Source organism: Corvus brachyrhynchos, unplaced genomic scaffold (genome assembly GCF_000691975.1).
Source record: "Corvus brachyrhynchos isolate BGI_N302 unplaced genomic scaffold, ASM69197v1 scaffold194, whole genome shotgun sequence".
NCBI lineage: Eukaryota > Metazoa > Chordata > Aves > Passeriformes > Corvidae > Corvus > Corvus brachyrhynchos.
This window is the reverse complement of record NW_008237890.1, coordinates 3,444,823-3,459,767: the sequence shown is the minus strand read 5'-3', so window position 1 is coordinate 3,459,767 and position 14,945 is coordinate 3,444,823. Positions and strand designations below refer to the sequence as shown.

General features: G+C 35.3%; 1 long non-coding RNA gene across 1 annotated transcript; it reads left to right on the top strand.

Moving 5' to 3' along the window:
* The first annotated feature begins 1,029 nt into the window (after positions 1–1,029).
* On the top strand, positions 1,030–14,112 carry LOC108446354. The gene is made up of 3 exons (XR_001861522.1): positions 1,030–1,402; positions 12,789–13,083; positions 14,073–14,112. It is a non-coding gene; the product is annotated as an uncharacterized LOC108446354 (long non-coding RNA).
* The last annotated feature ends 833 nt before the right edge of the window (positions 14,113–14,945 follow it).

The following is a 14,945-nucleotide window of genomic DNA, read 5'->3' as shown; positions in this document are numbered from 1 at the left end:
CATAGCTTGGAGTGCTAAACATCCACTAAATGCAAGCAACAAGCAGGTACTAATTTCAGCCCCTCAGGACTGAGAAGGTTTAAGCTTGCCAGTTTTTTAATCTTTTTTCTTTATTTCTTTTTTTTTCATTCAGCTGGTATCAAATGATTCAAACCAGAATGTGATGTAGCTTATTCAAATGTGTGTATGTTTTCCAGTAGCTTGGGTATGCAGTATTAATTTCCAAACAAAACATTCCATGTATATAGGATTTCATCGGGCTCAAAATGGCAAATTTGGATTTTTACTCTCTTCTGTTTCACTGTTTGCCTTTTTTATTATTGTTGTTGTTGTTGTTGTTGTTGTTTGTTTGGATGTGGTTTTTCTGCTCTTGGAGGGGGTTGGGGGGTGTTGTCTACATGTCTAACATACATATTTCCTACTCATAGAATCAGGCAGTAATTTCATAATTAGTTTACTTATTAGTTGGGAAAGTCTAAGAAAGAGAATGTCTTCAATATCAGATATCATGAAATCTGATATTACATTTTGAGTCCCTCCCAGGGTCCCATTGCTGAGGGTGTATATAGATCAGTATACCGTAGACTGCAACAACTTGGGTGGTAACACAGTTACCACCATTGACAGGTGAGCTGCATTTCAATGTCTCTGTGTAGGCACCTAAGTCTTTCTAAATGCAATGGAATATGGAGTATTCCATATTCCCAAGTTGTCTTTCAAAAAGTTTGTATGGCTCAGATAAAAAGAAAGCACATTGAGATTTGTTGATTTGGGGTTTTTTCCTTTTTTTTTCTTTTACTTCTAGGCATTGCTACACTAACATATTTTAGTGCGCTTGCATGAGCTAGGAGTACACAGCCATTTAGGACTGAAGCTTTGCAGCTTTTTAAACTGCAATAACTCCCTTATTCTGTAGTCTTATGTCTGTACCCAAAAGCTGGGTGCTGTTTAAACCTTCTCCAGTTGTTCTCTGTGCTTCTGGAGCATTCCAATTCCAGTGAGGTTTTCACAGCTCCATTCCTATGCTCAAAGTATTTCTCTTCATGTAATTTATTCCTGGCACCATTGGCTCTTCGTGATTATTCAGAGCCAAAAAGTCTTAAAAGAATTCTGCTTCCTCTAGTGCTTCACTTCGTACTGATCAGAAATGTTGAACATGATCCCCTGCACAAGAAAACATGCCATTTTTATGGGAGAAACATGAAAATGAGAACATTTTACCTACAAGATCTCCTGCGCAGCTGGAAAATAGGGTGTCATCATCTGTCACAAAAGACTGCCATAGATCTACAGACTGAGAAACAAATGCAGAAGGGTTTTATCAGGATAATTTTACATTTTGGATGGCTGTACAGAAGAACGTCTTGAGCTGAATAAGGAACTGCTGGATCATCTTCTCTCAGTAAGTGCTGAATAAATACATGTGAAATTTTTTCTTGGGAGTCCTAGAGGTGAATTTCTGGGGAAGCCGCGGCGAGCTGGTCCCCAAAGCATTTAGGGGAAGATTTTAAAAAGTATCTGGATGATCTTGATATTTCAAGTCATGGAAGGCCCTAATTCTCAGCATAGCGTTGGGGGGAATAAGGCAGACAGGTGTTCCTACTCGGAACCTGTTTTTTTTACAGTTGGGCAATTTGGAATGAGGGCCTCAGTGCGGGAGATCTGAAAGTACTGAACTGCAAGCCTATCCTTGTCACATCAAGACAGTTATTGTACCTTCCACTAGTTCACTCAGTTAACATTCATGTTCTTGGGAAAGGAAATATGCAGAGGGATATTTCTGGAAATTTGCCTGGTATAAACCACTTAGTAATAAGCCTACTTACAATGCATTAGATGACCGAGGCAATCCTCCTTTCATACAAGGACAAGACCCTGGAAAACAAAACTGTATCTACAAATAGGTAGTTGTGAGTCTAGGAGATTTTTATGTTCACGTATATATGAGACATGGACACAGTAAATTTTCAGGGTATGCTTGCCTGATGCTTTACTGAACCTTCAGGTTCTCCTCACTGTAGACCAACATTTTCATCCTTAACTGAGAGACATCTTATCCAGTCAAGGATAGCTATTTATAATTAATTAATTAATTATATAATTTCTATTTTCTATTCGACTTGCAATGAGGTAATGTGACCAGACGAGGTTATCTCTAAAGTGAAGGAAAACTTCTGTTCAAAAGAAATAGATACTAAAAAGGGAAAAAAAAATCTAGCATCCAAATTCACCAACTGCAAAAATGATAGCTTCGACCATGAGGAGTCAGGTATATCCTTTCTTTATTCTCAAAGCTAGACCAGAAGCATCTGAACTGTCTTAAAGTTACCTCTGTGCTATCCCTTGTAGAGCATATATTCAGCAGATTCTATGTACAGACATGGATCAAATGAATATATCTTTTGAATTACTTTCTTCAGCTCTCATTTGGATTTATCAAAGATGGTAAATGTACAAGTGGAAAAATACACTTATTTTCAGGGACTTGTTTTGAAGAGATCTACTTCCTAAGTCAATATATCAGAGAGTAAGCTGTAATGCAAACCCCCCGTTGTATATTTTGAGATCTCAGGACTCACCATCACCCAGAAGTGAGCCTTTTTTTGACATGATATAATAAGGCAGAAAAGTGTTTACATCAAAACCAGTGTTTTGATGGAGGAATTAAATGAAGACTCCAAAGAATACTCAAGTTCCAATGTTAATTGAAAGTAGAATCAGTAATATCAAAGTCAGATACTCCCTACACAGTTTTACATGAAAACCCACATCTTTCTAAATGTACCTAGAACCTGTCTCTTTTAACTGCAGATATGAGAGCTTAAAACTCACAACTTCTTGTGCTTTTATAGGTGTTGTAGGGGTATTTGTTTACTGTCATCATGAACTATGAACAATGAAGAAAACCCCATATGTACAAGAAATATAAAATTTAGACCAGATTTTAAACTCAAAAGAATTATGAACACTTTCCCCTGGTGATTAAAGTAATCCCTTCCAAGCAACCAAATTATGGATTAATGTCAGCATATCAAAATGAAGCCAATCTTTTCAAAGTAAAACTGTAGGGTACATTGCAAAGGGTTAGGCAGACAGCAGATTCTCCTTAGTAAAACTGGATGATTATGTAAAATGCAAATAAAAAAGAGTTTCCAGCACATATGGCAGCAGAATTTGAGAACTGGTGTCTGCAAGAGTGTGAGAAAAGTTGTTCCTCCTTTTAGCTGCTGGTTAGAAGGAAAAACAGTCCTGAAGAGTTTATTCATTGTCTTCCTGGAAATAAAAGTCCTTTATATAGAAGGCCTTTTCCTGCAATACAGGCCATACCTTCAAAAGAGTCTAAATTTTAATTTGTCTTTTATCTGCTTAATGGTTCATAAGCTTCTCTAATCTTGTTTGTTTTAATCACAAGGAAATGAGGACAGACAGTTATCACAGCAAGGTGCACCCTTCAATATGACTGACTTATTAAAAATTATTAGTTGACTTTCCTATTATAAATTCGTATGTGAAACAACTGCAATCTTTTTGTATATTTGAAAAGGTTACAAAAAGAAATTTCATTGTTTTAGACATACAAATTCTAGACAATGATTCCTCATGAATTATTTGCTACAATGATTCCTCATGAATTATTTGCTATGCTGTTTATAATTTGGATTTCCTAATGTCTTGTTTATCAGGTAATATAATTTTATTTCATTATTGGATATAAAAAACCTTGAGAAAGCATGAAGAACACAAAAAAGAAACACTTGTAGGAAATATATTTATTTATTTATATAAATATATAAATACTTTATATATTTAAATAAATATTTTTACTCATTTAAACTCCAATTTCTGCAACAGTCTGTGATGACATTTTCTTTTGACAGACTAAACTGTTGTTCACGTCAACAATTTCGAAAAAAATTTAAATGATACAGTATTTTTTAAATTGTAGGGTCTTCTTGTACCTCAGCCTATGCCGATAAATACTTACTATCAGCACCATTATTTTCATTATTATTTTCTGCGGTTTGCTGCCTTGTTTTGTCCTAAGTATACAAGTATACAAGCATACAATTCAATTATAATACATAACATTTGCAAAAGAGGGAGTCAATGATTTCTTAAGCGTACATTCATATGAAAGGTTAACAATTGATTAGAGGCTGGTGTAAATCTCAAGAAGTAACTACAATTACAGTGTATATTAATTTAAGCCATTACTAATAAAAGAGAAAAACACTATGCTCTCAGAACTTTTAGAAATTTCCATTATTTTATTTTACTGTTATGGAATGAGTGTCTAATTTTATCATATTGCCATGGAACATGAGGATATTACCATATGTTTCTTTTTACGATAAAAGTGTAGGCAGATATTTAAGTATAGTTAAATGAACTAATTTATCTACAAGCTACTGGTATCCTTCTCTTTTAGCGTACTCATTTTAATTCAGTTCATACTTTCACCCACTGGCTTATCAAAATACTATTTTCAATAAGGGATTATTTAGATATCTTTTTCTGTTCTGAATATTCATAACAGTCTTTAAAAGGTGAAATTGCTTTTTAACGTAAGGAACCACCCCAAGCTACTCCTTCTGCTCTGTGTTATTAGACCAGGTAAGAATGGAAGTACCTGATGCTTAACTAATAATGGACTAGCAACAGATAACCTTGGTCTGGACATGAAATGCTTAGACGGCTAAAAGAAAATAAAATATCACATAGCAGCAGGAAAGATGAAGCTATGCTACTTACTAATGATTTCTCAAATAAAAAGTACTCTTCTGATTACTAGAAAGCCAGTTCATATATACTGGTAAACATAACTAGTTTTCTGTCATAATTGGCTCCTAATAGCTGGGCCTCTCTTATGCTTCTTGCCTAGATTCTTCAAAAGTTAAACATTGTTACAGTAAACAATTAAGTCTTCAAAATAAAACCTATGGAAGCAGCCATTTTCATGTCAAAAAGCTTTTCTAGATAGTTATCCATTGTCAGCTTTGCCTCAGGATGGAAAACTAACGAACTAGTTGCTAATTACTTAAACCCGCTGGCTCCTTCTGAAGCAGTTTCACTAATGCACGATTTAAACACCACACTGTGCTGTTTGTCCTTTACAAAAGGTATCTGTTCCTTGCCATTGTGTCTGTTCCATGGTTTGGAAAACATCATGTAACTCTGCACTTAAAAGAAGGCATTACTGGTAACAGGAACCCAGTTCAAGATAAATTACTCATGAAGGAGGGGGCAGAGAGAAGGAATAAATGGGCTCCACATTTATTGAAAAGAATAACCTATTGCTCTAGAAATTTGCTTCTTGATCCTATTTTCTTTTCATATTGCTACCCAGTTGTTACGTGAGTTGTCATTGTGAAGAAGATAATTATTTAACTAGAAAGGGTCTTATAACTACAAAATCAGTGTCATTTTACCAACTTAGAGACTTTATAAGATTCTCTCTTTTACAAAAATCCCCATGTAAATGGAGGGGGAAAAAATACTATTTTTTTGGAAGCCTTTTGAAACCAACTATTTCTGCAAAGGCCCATGGTCACACTTCACTTTATCTTTTAGACGGGGAATAAATGCAATTGATCAAGAGTAATTGTACTTGTTAAGTGACTTTTATTTACAACAATAAAAAAAAGAACACCTGCAAAACAGTTTTTTTAAAGCTTGAGAAACATTAGGACTTTCTACCAAAGCATAGAATAAGTACAGTGTAACTTTTAAGACTAGCTGGAGTGAATATAAAACATTCATATTAAATATTTGATGAAAGAGTAGCATGAAAGAACTCCTTTTCTTTTTAATACAAATAATTGGTGAAGTAATTTTAAATAGTGAATGAAATAATTTCATATTTGTGAACAAATATAAAACCTGACTTCTCAAATAGGCTAAAGACAATGAAAAATTGACTTATTTCAATCTTGTATAGGTAAATTGAACCTTGCACTATACTAACAGCCAAAACACTCAAGCTTATAGAAAGAATTTTCCAGAGAGCTCTATCCACCATCAGAGTTTTAAAAAGCTTTTTTTTAAATGTTACATGACAGTTTAGATAAGCTTTCATTTAGGAAAAGTATCATGCTCAACATTCTCATTTCTTTACTTCATGTCTTCTTAAAGAGATAAAGTAGATAAACATTTGTTGTGATTTGCTGGCATTATGTTTTGTCAAGATATAGTTCTGATTTAATCAACTTTTTCAAGGCACAGGAAAATATAACAAGCAATTATTTCCCTAAATACTATCCATTCTTCTTAAATGAAGCATTACTTCCCAAAACAAAACTGGATTAAAAAGACAGTGTTCATTATTTTTGTGTTTAATTATAGAGAGTATGCATGGATTTCCAAGCACACTCCACATCACACATGAGCTTCCAGATGCATTCTACATTTTACTGCCAATACAAAAAATGTCACATTTACAAGGCTTCCAAGGGAGCCAGGTAATCTTTCTTATGAAAGTAGGTAGTGAAATATTTTGAAAAATAATTACCTGTAAAACTGGATCACTTTCAGAGTCTTTCTGTGAGCTCCACTATCTTCTCCAGAATTCCTGGACTCAACCTAATCCATGAAGGCTAAATAATATCTTAGCCACAATACAGGTTTTAGGAGTTTTTCCTCCCTATGGACTTTTCACTTGCAGTAGTTTCTGAGTGTGACCCTTACTTAGCTTTCTCACCATTTGGTAGTGACAACTTTTGTATTACAACCTTATATGCTGGTCACCTCTCTATAGGCATTTTCCTCTTAGGAAATGCAAACTAAATGGTGTACTGAGCTTGCAAAACAAAATACTATGCTTTTTCTCTCAGCCTTCTAGGATAGAGCATTGTTCGCGCTACCTTTGACACAGGTTCCCCTGAGTTAAAATTCTAGCTTACTACAGCTGGAGTGTCTATAATGCTGTGCTTTTATCTGCCACCAAAGCATGTGTCCTGTACAGATGGAGGTATGCTGCTCATGATTTTGCTGTATGGCTAGCCAGAATAGAAAGAAGGGCATTTTCTGTTTTTTATCCAAATAATCAGAGGAATGAATGCAAAGGTCTTGTCAAGGTTATCATTCATTAGCATGAATAACAAGCAGTAAAATCTTAAAAGAAACAAGTAAAAGCCCACAGAAAATCCCAAACACTAAATGTAGATGTTTAGTCTTACAACTATGTTGCACCCCAAACTTTGAGTCAATTTATTGTAATGCCAATAGGGATTGAATTCAGTGGAGTGAAACATTATGAAGTCCACTTGAAATATGACAAGGAAAAAACCACATCAGCCTGATTAATTCACCTCTTAATGACTGAATGAGTGGCAAATTGTTAAGAACTTGGTGCAGCTAGCATCCAGTAGACACTGAAACAGCTCTTAGAGTCTTACAGGATTGCTCGCACACTTTGTCAAGACCATTTCTGCAGTGGCCCCTCACACTGTAACACAAACCTCACACATTTAGTTCAGCTCTGCAGAGAAATTAATCTTCCTCTAGACTGGTGCTAAGTGGGACCTGTGGTTTATATAAATAAGAACTCTGACTTCCTCCTCATTTTAAAATGGGTGAAGAAAATGGCAAAGACAATACAATGCATCCATGGTCCTGCTTTCCTCATTGTCATATGCATTACTCGGAAAAATCCTCAAATCTGGGCCCTGTGAGAGTGGAATCCAGGGTGGAAATTGCTAGTGCTTAGTGTGCTGGCTTTTCACTGTTCAGTGCTCTCTGGCACAGCCACTGGCTCAGTCATCGTGGAATAGAGCTTGAGCCCTAGTGGGGGAAAAGGAATGACAGTGCTTAACAACAGTTTTTCAGTCAGGTAGCACATGGTTTTGGGAAAGAGAAATCTGGAAATTCACTGGATTTGGGTTCTAGCCAATAATCTTGTTTCATTTTACAGAAGGAGGATTTTCCCTTACAAAAATCTTGATCTGTATTAATTTTTCCAAAATCTAAAGCACATTTATCCTAAATAAAACATTACTTATTAACTGCACAATTAATTAATTAATTTCCTTTTTTAAAACTGGTCTAATTATATAAGAACATAAATCCATACCTAAACTTTAAACTCAACACCTCATTTTTAATAGCAGCACCAGAATATGTAAAGCTCATATCCCTAACTCTAGGGGAAGAATATACTGCTAATGCTATTTAATGCATCTACTCTTAAAGAGAAACTGACCTATTTTTAAATTATACTTCCATTTGAGAATCAGAGCAAGAAATTTGGTATCTCCTCTGCAATTTTCTTGAGTCCATTTTAGATTTAAAAAGCAAACAGGAACATTGTATTTCTAAGCATATCTAGGTAACTTTCAATTTTTGCTCTGAATCTGTCATGTGTGAAGAATACTATTGGATGACAAACTCTCTCAGAGAAAACTGTTCATTTTTTTGCTATGGACCCATTCTATTCTACACCATGTAAGTTATAGTCGTGGTTTTTGATCTCAGAAAATTGGGATCAACCAATAGGTGGAAGATAGGCATTATATAGTGTTACTAAGATTCTCTACTAACTCCTCCATCATCCAGTGCAATACTTGCAGACCATGTTGGTACACACAGATGTTTCTTCACAAAGGAAAAAAGATTAGTGCAAGTGAGGAATAGTAAAATATTTGTCTAATTCTCTTGTCTATAACCAACTTGTAGTTATTAGTATATATCTTAGTTTCAGCTGGCACTGAGTTTATTTTCTCCCTAGTAGTTGTGTCTCGGATATAAGAAGTGAACAGCAAATAGAAAATTTAGGGCTAGGAAATAATATTTATGCAACAAGTTTAGCTTAAGGAGACCATGCAAAATATTCACTTTCATGGAATCATCTTCTATGCTAACTATTTGGATTGTTTAGAGTAGATAGAATATTAAGATTCTGTATGAACAGGTGCTGGCTAGTAAACATTTTCAGCACTGATCTAAATAGACTGAATGGGACAAAAAATTTTCAGGGGCTAACAAAATTATCCCTATGCTATCATTCGCTCTGCATTTCATGGCTGTGGTAAGCACACTTTTGGAACTTCAGTGTGGCAGTGGTGGACCATATGAAATTGATTCACACCTTAAAGCTCAGTGAACGGTTCCAGGGAAATTACACACTTTATTACACTTAAGCACAGAGAGATGAGCAATAATGAAATGCTAATATGTAGCAGCCATAGGGTACTGATTATTGACATAAATAGTAGTTCAAGAAAATGGCTTTTTTTTTTTTTCATGACTGAGGAACAATCCATGTAATAAGTTTAGCCATCTCTTGATTAGAAAATAATGTAATAGGGTAGCATTAAAAAGAAGAAACATGTACATGTACATATATTAGAGATACAGAAAAGATCTGCTTAGAATATGGACAAAGGAAATATAACACTTCTCCATAAGGGAGATGTGAGCTACAAAAAAAGTGACAGAATTAATGTGAGTTGTCTTTGTTTATTCCAAATTATTTACATGTTAGACCTATATTAGGAAATGTTTTATTCTTGAATAAGGTCTGATATAATATGCATTTTGTTTACTTTCAGTTCATTTCATAGATGGCACTCTCAAGGCAGCTATCAAAAGCCTCTGAAATAGATAGCATTAAAATTTCTAAATGCACTCACATTTTACTTGAATTACAAATGACACCAAATTTGATATATAAAACAGATATGAAAACATGTTGGTAAATTTAGAATCTGGACACCTGAAGCTTTAAGGATGGAATTATAGAGATTGCAGGATTTAGACACAAAAATCCAAGCAGAGAAATACATCTAAGCTGTTCTAATCTCCTAAGGAATCTTGACAGAAATTTATGTTATATGTCTCCTTAATTCCTTTGTCATGCTAGAAGCCAGAAAAGGGGTGGGATTCTTCTCCATCCCCAGAACACCATGGTAAACAGAACTAATATATCACTATCTTAACATGACTTATGCAGCTGACATCTTTTTGGCAGTATGTGCTTGACTTCCCTATCCTGGGTGCTACTCTCATTGTGCCCAGGCTCTGGGTGTACTGGCTGCAGACCTCTTAGCACTCTGAAACAGAAAAAAAAGCAGAAATGGAACTGAGTCAGTGGAAAACTCAAGAAAGTTTGGAAGCGTGTTCTTTGCTCCGGAAAATATACTGATAAAATATAATCAAATATCCTGATGGGATAGTATCATATTCTAATTTTAAGTCATATTTAATTCCCGAAGCCTGTTAATTATTGCAGCAATAAACTGTTTTAGCAAGTGTGAACAGAAGATCTAATCCTCAAGCACTGAAAACGATAGCTCTACAGAATTCATGAAATAAATATGTATTTTCCACAATGATTTGGTCATTATCCTTCCCCTTCTGTAATTCTGTTAACTTCTTTCTTTTTGTTTAGGAATCATGTTTTTCTCCTGATTCAACTTTAAATTATGAATGCCCTGGATTTTTTTCTCATTCCTTTTGCATAGCACAAGCCAGCTTGTGTAGCTCTCCAGAGACTGCTGCAAAATTGTGTTTACAGACAAGACACCATTTTTGACTAAGTGATATCTCACATAGCCATATGATTTTGAATTTTTTTTGCTTTGTAGGAAAACAAGTCAACATTTTTCAGGCACCTAGAGTCCACTTTTCTTAAATACTTTGATATGCATCTACTTTTTAAAATAACATATTATATAGCTATGGTATAGATACAATTTTAACACTTTAATACATAAAAATAAGAAAAAAAAATTATTTTAAAAACCATACATTGAAAAATGTTTGAAATATTTCATTGCTTCACAGACTTAGCTTGAAGTCAGATAGTATATAATGACTAGAGCAGAGACAGTTATCTAAAGTCTTGCTCAAAATTGTTGTCATAGTGGATAACGACATGGTTTGGGACTGAATATACATGAGCATTTTGGCGTTACATAGGAGAGTTCCTCTAAAAGGAAGCCATTATATTTGTTACCTTTTTTGTTACTTCAAAATACTTTTTAGTCGAGATTTCCTTCTTTGGGACAGAGCTATTTCAGTTAGGCAAACAAGTTCAAGCTTTCAGTGACAGTGCAGGATGCTTCGGCATCTTACAATGGACTTAATTGTCTTCTCAGAAGTGGTTACCAAAAGCCCAGTTTAGAGGTGCCCTTCTGATGGACTGGTTTTAACTCATTGTGCATTTTGATAAACAGGGAACAAAGGGAATTTTTCCTTCTCGTTTATTTTCCAAACCTGTGGGGTTCTTTAGTTGACTTTATTGATCATTCACAATGCATAGAAGGAAAACCTTTTTTTTTTCCTTTCTTTTTAAATTTTTAAGGTAACAGTTACACCAAAGAGCAGATGGGTCTTTTATTTATGCTACTTGAAAGTTGCTGGTTTTTGCAAGCGGTATGGGCTAGCTCACACCAGAGATATAGTCACTATTTCACAACTGGGTTACAGGTTTTTTTAATGAAGTTCAACTTCTGGTCATCAGAAGCAAGACAAGGAGTTAAGCAGTGTACCTCAGAAAATGTGCACTTTTGAAATGTAGTTCCTTTATCGGTACCATCAGAATCAGTTGCCAAAATTGCATATTACAGGTGCAGTGCACTTGCTGAAAGAATTGGATGAATTCCCATCAAAAGCTAGATCTCTGGATGTTCATGGTAAATGCTGTGTGTGCTCTGGTGCTTAAGGAACTCTATTAAAAATTCATGAATAGGTGATATTAGTTTATTACACATCCAAAGGTTTACAGAGTCTCCTGAAGACCCAGACAAATCATCTTTCTGCTCTCCTACAGACAGTCTGTTACCACACCTTAAAATAAAGCTTTTTAGAGGCAGAGGGAAAAGCCTCCAATTTAAATGCAGCAAGCTTTTGCTTGCTTGAGGCAATCAGAATGTGTTAGAGGGGATACTTCTTCCTTTTACAATGGTCCATTTTTACCCAAATTGACCCATTTAAGAAAATCTAAAATTGTCGCATAGGTTTGCTGAGATGCTGTCTATTTTCAGGGTAAGAAGGAAATGAGACTAGCTCTCATATTTAACCCAGAAAAAAAAAAAAAATAGAACACAACTGACTTTAAGACGGCTTCCTCGTCCTGCAGGCTGGCTGCCTCATGAAAGGACTCAGGATATAGTGGTCATATCAAGTGTTCATGCAAATTTGGAGACTGCTGTCACAGGAAGAAATAAGGCCAAACAAGCAGAGTTTCTCACTGGAAATTACAGACTTATATTGTGCACAGTCAGGGAGCAGAACAGAGTGGAAAAAAACCACCCTTAAGTATAATAATTTCTTCTGGGTAAGTAATCACTAGGTAAAATGAATGTCCCTTGCTTGGATTCCAAAACTTTGAGACGCCAGATTATTTTTCCACTTTCTCGTAGGAGAAGGTAGTTAGATGGCGTTTTTTGTCCAGTCTCTGCCTAAATACATGTTCCTCCTTTAGTCTGCCCATGAAGCCAGTGGACGACAAACTTCCTTGTCATGTGACATTTTCTATGTTTACCAAACAGCAATCTGAACCTAATGAGGTTAATTTTTCCATTTTCAAGATACAATTAACAGATAATGCTTTTGTGATGGCATCTTTGATGTGCACATGTACCAGCACCATAAATTTTCTAAAATTACTGTGTTTTTCCCCTGTGGTCAGCATAAAATAACAAAGGACTCGAAGAGGTAAGACTTCATCTGAGAAAGCTGTGCAGCTAATCTAACAGTTAAGTCTGAAAAAGTAAAAAGGACAAACATTAAGAAAATGCCTACTTATGTACTTTATTATTTGACTTCATCTTCTCTGCTTTTTTTTTCAGCTGTGGTATGGGGAAAACTAGATTGGGCTCAGGCTGCTTCTCTGGGACACTAGGAGAAGTCTCTGCCAGTTTGTGAGTTTGTTCACCGTGACAAAAGAAAACTTCAAAAGGAATTAATGTTGATCCCACTTTGGAACAACCAAGGCTCCAGAGGAGAACCATTTACTGGAAAGAGCACTCCCAGATCTAGTTCCAAAATCATTAAGAGCTTAGATCATAGAGTGGTTCTTAAACTCCATTGCATGTTTTCCCTCCATATGTGTTTCTTAATTGCTAATCTCCTGAATCTTTTGAGGTAAGTGTATATGTTTCTCTACTCTTCCTCTTTTATATTTAATCTCATGCACTTCTGGAGTATCTGATCCATAAAAGTCATGTAATAAATACAGCCATTTCTATTTTATTGTGACCTCTCTTCTTTAAAATGTGTTTCAGATGGAATGTTTTAGTGTTTAAGACTAAACTCTTTTCCTATGCTTATGCTTTATTTCACAGTAGTCATACCATCTCCTACAATAGTAGAGAGCTCTTCCAAAGGCTTTCTGAAACTTATGAGATTCTCTGTTATAAATTATGGTTGTATTCTCCACAGAAAACTGAAGAATACTTTGCGCAAATAACGGCACAGAAGCTCTTGTATTTCTGCAGAGCTGCTGAAGGCTTCTTTCCCTCCCAGTTTGCCTGCTGCTGTCAATCTAAAATCAACTGGAGTCACCAGCTGTCATATACTCATGTCATATCTCCCTTGCTCCCTGCTTCAGTTGTGCTTTCTGGAGCATTTTAAATTTCTTAGTTTCAACTAATTTTTCAAAGAACTTGTTGAGTCTTGTAAGAGGGCTCCAGTATCTTATAGCTGCAAAAAAATTAATTTCTAATTAGCTAGCAGTTGAATATTCCCCTGTTAGAAATTGAAACCAATCATCTGCAGCTTTCAGTTTTATGTTACATATCTCAAATATAGAAAAGAGAATACTGCATTGTCATAACAAATGTCACTAATCACAGTTGTGGGCTTACACCAATATTTGCCTGTAAGTAGTTTAACAATGCACAACTGAGGAACACACTTTCTTTTTACCACCATTCTTCTGTTTTCCTCATCCTTACAGCTTGTCACTGTGTTTCCAAACAGAGCAGGAAGTTCATAAAAATGGTTGAATATTTGGCCATTTCCAATGTTAATGGAATATTTTTTTCATCTTCCCACTTCCTTACCGTCCCAGTTTCCCTCTCACTGCTTATGGTGCAGGTCTTTGTTTTTTCCTTCTTTTTTTTTTAAATTAGGGGACAGCCGGGATAGATGGAGAGGAAGGAAGGAAGGAAGAAAGGAAGGAAGGAAGGAAAGAAGGAAAGGGTCAGTGTTCTTTCATCTGTTATTGAATACTTAAAAAAGAGTAAATCCCTCAGAAAAATATAGCAACTGTATTACGGTTTTCAATATGTAGTTTACTCGTCTGGACAGACTGTTCATCAGTTTTTCTGCAGCTTAACCTTTGTTGCACATGCCCACACAAAAATTTCAGCCATGTTCAGTTTCATAGTAAAAGGAGACAACCAAAAGAAATTTGGTTTTACATTAAAAATTTTGGATAAATTTCTTGGTATTCAAACAGCTCCAGGCCAATGTCCATAAAAAGAAAAATTCCAGTTTCTTGCAACCCACTGACTTTTGTGTTTTCTTTCACATAATCTGCATTCATAATGGGCCTGCTGAGAAGAAATAACAAGTGGCTATCCAGATAACATAAATATGGGAAAACATCACTCCAAGGATTTTGTTTTGATTATATAATTGATTCGATGCATTTCTTATTGTAAAATTATCCAAGACCTGTAATATATGCCTCTAGTACAATAGTTTGCTTTAGAGGCTTGAGTATTATTCATAGAAATGAATTCTTCAAAACAAGTCTTATGTCAGAAACATTTCATTAGAAGTGACATCTGTGCAGAGAAACTTAGATTTTTCTTGTTCTAGGACCTCGCTCCCAAAAGTTTCTGCTTGCCAAAGTGATAATAGAACTTGGAGTTCAAAGTGCTTTTGACTGAATGCCAGGTATTTTGAGACCCCTGCAGCTAACACATCGCTGCATGACAAATTATTTCCACTAACCCCTTTGGAGCAGTCTGTCAGTTTGCCTGTTAAGTTCCTAGTTA